Below are 4,746 nucleotides of genomic sequence, written 5' to 3' on the forward strand. Positions count from 1 at the left end.
TACAATCACTGCTGTCAGTAGGTGGGGGACATGTCCCCCTGAATAATTGATGAGGGGACGATCGTTTCCCCCAATATTTTTCCTACTTTCGAAAATCGTATTAGTTTTTTAAAGAATGAAGTAATGTTTTTTTGTTGTTTTTTTTTTTCGAAAAGAATGGTTTATCAAGTGGAACTATACTCATAAGCACGTATAAGCAGTTGAATAGTGTCTATAGTCATCAATTTTTTTTTTTTTTTTTTTTTTAATCCTGGGACATTCTACCTCTTTATTGAATTCATTAGAAGTTGTATTTCTTTAAAACCATCTATGAAAATTCTTAAAAAGTCCATGACAATTAAAGAATCTGATTCCTGACAGGCAACTTAGTAACACAAAGATACGAAAATGCTGAAATGAATAGAGAGCCGTGGTATTCTTTACCGCTAACCATACTTACGCTTTCATCCACTTTCTGTTGACATGATTGTTACATTTCCAACGTGAGGATCGACAAAGTGGGCAGTGGGCAGCATAGTAAGAAAGTAAAGGAACCGAAAATGATTGTTAATTAACTGCATTTCATTGTTATACTGAAATGTTTCTTTGTGGAAGTTCTGCTATCGTAACTTCTCAAAACGTGAGCATTGTTTACAAGGTCTTTTGTAGATTAAATGTTGCGGTTCTTTCTTCGATCAAAACATGTGTGGTTTATGATTTCGACTATGAGGCTGTACCCTCCTGCAGTTACCATTTCTTGCTTGTTGATTTCATGGGGCTGTCGTCTGTTCAGACATTGAATATGGACAGATTTGTAATAAAGATCACAAACACCGATAGTGGTAAGGAGTTGGATACAGAGAGGCCAAAGAAGAAGATAAAAGAAGACAGTGGAAATGGGAGTGCATCTCGTGATAATAGTTCTTCTTCGTCAGTTGAAATTACGGGTTCTGAGTGCAGTGCCAGTAATCAACAGCAGACATAGTCTTCAACAGCATCAGCACGACCAGTTACACAAGATTGTCAATTTCGAACTGCTGCATGTCCTGAAACGGGGTTAAGTACGCCTATGTTTTCCAGTTCGCCACTGGAGCCAAATCATGTACTGCCACACGATTTTAGCAATCAACAACTTAAAGGACGTGTTTTAAAATTTCAACCAAATTGGTTTGATTCTTACAAGTGGCTTCATGTTATTAATGACAAGGATGGAGTATTTTGTTTTTACTGCCACAAATACTATAGTATCGCTCCAACGAAATGTTTAGTGACAAAAATGGACTTTGCCTTTTTGACTGCAGGTTTTCGTAATTGGAAGAAAGCATTAGAAAAGTTTTTCTGCACACAAAAAGAGTTCAGCTCACCTACAATCAGTTAGGGGTTTCCACCATTGAAAGTGCCCTATCAAAGCTACCCTCAGTAAAGTTACTGCCCTTAAACAACGGCCTAGAAAATGTCTGCTCCACAAAATTTCATCAATTCGTTACTTAGCCCGTCAAGGACTAGTACTGTGAGGGGGCACAGGTGAAGAGGGCAATTTAGTCGAGTTTTTAAAACTTAGATCAGAAGACTGTCCTAAAATTCAGTCTTGGCTCTCTCAAAACAAACGAGGATAGATGCTTCACCCAGACCATCAGAATGAGATTTTGGCTTTGTTGGCAAACAAAATCATCAGATTTTACCCATGAAATTCTCTCTGTTGTACCCTTAATGTTTTCTTTAATCTGTGATGGCACAAGAGATACCGATAATGATGAGCAGGGATCAGTTTGTGTTAGGTGGATAGATGAAGACGTAGTAGTCAACGAAACATTTTTAGGGCTGTACTTAGCACCAAGCACTACTGGAGAGGAAATAGCCACCATACTCCGTGATGTCATCCTCTGACTGAACCTTCCTTTGTCAAATCTCAGAGGCCAATCATATGATGGAGCTGCAATTATGTCAGGTGTTACCAGAGGAGTTCAGTCACATGTGGTGCATACTGTATTAATTTGATTATTAAAGAAGCTACCGAAGCTAGTGTATGTGCTAGAAATGCCTTCCAATGGGCTAATGAACTGGGAGTGCTCAATAATACTACGAACAAGTTTAAAGATGTTCCCAAACTCAAAGCTCAAACTGAAAGAGAATCAGCAGCCTTGTCTCATTTCAAATATTTCACGAATCAAACCACTTTGTCCAACCAGGTGGAAATATAGGGGAAAGCAAATTCGTACTAGCCTATCTTGAAAAAATATTCCAGCATTCTTGAGACCCTTGATGAACTGAAATATACTAACAGTCAAGCAAGTGCGTTACTTCATAATTTCAACTGTGGAGAAACAGTGCTTTGGTATCTGATGATAAGCAATTTAATTGATGTATTAGAAAAGTTGAACGAGTCTGCCCAAGGGAGGCAAAGAACTGTTTCTGGTTTGCTTCAAGCTGTAATGTTGTAAAATTGTCCATCAGCAATATGAGAACTGCGAGGAGTTTCAGTGAAATCTTCCACAAAGCCAATGAATAAATTGAAAAGTTCGACCTCCAGCCTATGATATTGCCTAGGTTTGGTTTGGTTTGAGTTGCTGTTTTAAGTCCACTTTATGCACAGTAAGGCTAATCGGGACTGAACCTACAGTTTAAAGTGGGATCCGAACCACATGTGCCTCCACCAGGTATCGAACTCGGGACCCCTTGATTACAAGGCAATGATGCTATCACTGTGCCATGGGGGAGGCCCGATATTGCCTAGGAAAAGATACATCCGTAGAAGGTTAAGTGACACTGACAACTACAGCCATACATCTCCAGAGAACTTCTACAGGACATAGTACTTTTGTATTATTGATACTTGCCTCTCAGGACTGGATATAAGATTCAACCAATCAGACATGTAAAAAAAAAAAAAAATTAGAAGATTGTCTTCTCAAGCAGGAAAATCTTAACACCTGACTGGGTATCCTGAAATTGATGTACAGTCACTAGAACTGGAATTGAAAATTTTTTCACAAAATTTTTTTTGTGGTGTCACTGAGAGATTGTTTAAACCACCACCTGAATATGTCATCTGAAACAAGGGCATTATCAAAAATGTTGAAGTGCTGGTGAGATTGCTTCTAGTGATCCCAACATCTTCCTGTGAGGCGGAAAGGAGCTTCAGCAGTCTTTGAAGGTTAAAGACATACCTACGAGCATCAATGACAAAGAAGCACTTAAACAACATAGCTGTGTGTCACATTCATCAAAGTGAATTGGATAGAATTAATCTGCATGAAATAGCAGAAACTTTTGTATCCATTAACGATTTCAGAAGAAAAATATTTGGGTCCTGGTCCTTTATGTAATTCAAAATGTTAAGGATGTAATAGTATAAGCTTTGTTCAACAGTAGTTAGTGAATTGAAAAAAGTTTTTATTACATTTATAAGCAGTCCTGAAATCACTCGTATAGTTACTGTAATTAAAATATGTTATGAGACATTATTTCTATTATGAGAGTCAATAGGAAATATTGTAATATTTGTAGACCCAGTGAGTAACATTGACCAATCAAGAGAGAAATGTTGAATAATGGTTCATTTCATATTAATCAGTTAGTTTACCGTATTCATATATATTAATTAAACATCTGTTACATAAACTTACTTCTTTCATTGTATGGTTTGAATTTCTTGCATCCCCCACCCCCAATAATTAGTACCCACCGATGGCCATGAATACAATACTCCATATTTGCTAGTTTTCTGATTCATTACAGCAGAGTGTCATTCAGTCTTACTTCCTCAGGGCAAAAATATCCAGGATGACAGGTTAATAGAATAAAAGGTCAAAATTTGAACTAAAATATTTGCCCTGTGCAATTTTAATTACCATAAAGTATTTGAAATTATAAATTTTATATACTGATAGTGCTGTGATCTCTTACAGTAAATATTTAGTTCAGAATTTAATTGACATGTTCACTTTCTTGATTTCCATCAAAGTTGCTCATAAACAACCAGCCTTGGATGATGATAAGATCATTATCACCTCCTTAATGTGTGTATGTAACTTTATTCTCGTCATCCATTTCATGACTCACCCTTATCGTTGTAATTATGCCAAGTGGTAAAAAAAAATGACAAAGTTACTTACAGAAGAATGTGAATATTTTGTATTCCTGCCTAATGAAATTTAGCAAAATATCATTTTTCTGTGAACCTGGGTGTTTAGAGTTGACTTATTTCGTGAATATTCTTGTTTTGAATGTTTTGTTAGGTTTTCAACTGACAGGGATTTGCTTCCTGAAAGCACATGTCCAGTCTACTGACTACAGGCCTGTAGTGAAGAGTAGGCTAGGAGGCTGAAGCCTAGGACACCATGCACGGGGCGTGCCATTCAAAGCTTTTTTTTTAGACAGCAAAGTCAGAATATGGAACAGAGAAAATTACACTTGGCAGTGGTAGGAGGAGAAGGTAAAACATACACACTAAGACATAACTGAGATATTCTTAAATATGCTAAACTTTTTTTAATAAAGAAATGGAAACTACAAATCTTTAAATATACATTCATTCATTGTTTTCTGCCCAAGTGCAGGTCTTTCCTTGCAACCTCCATTCTGCTCGATCTTCAACTCTTCACTTTGTAGCAGTTTAGGACCCATTTATTTTGATGTCGTCAATCATATTTAAATATAACCTATATTATTTTTTAATGAGTTTTTTTGTTTTCTCATTTCAAAATCTGTATGGCATAAGAAGAAAATATCGGACACACAAAATACCAGTGCTAAGTAATGGGCTGA

Source organism: Lepisma saccharinum, chromosome 14 (assembly GCF_977018435.1).
Source record: "Lepisma saccharinum chromosome 14, izLepSacc3.1, whole genome shotgun sequence".
Taxonomy (NCBI): domain Eukaryota; kingdom Metazoa; phylum Arthropoda; class Insecta; order Zygentoma; family Lepismatidae; genus Lepisma; species Lepisma saccharinum.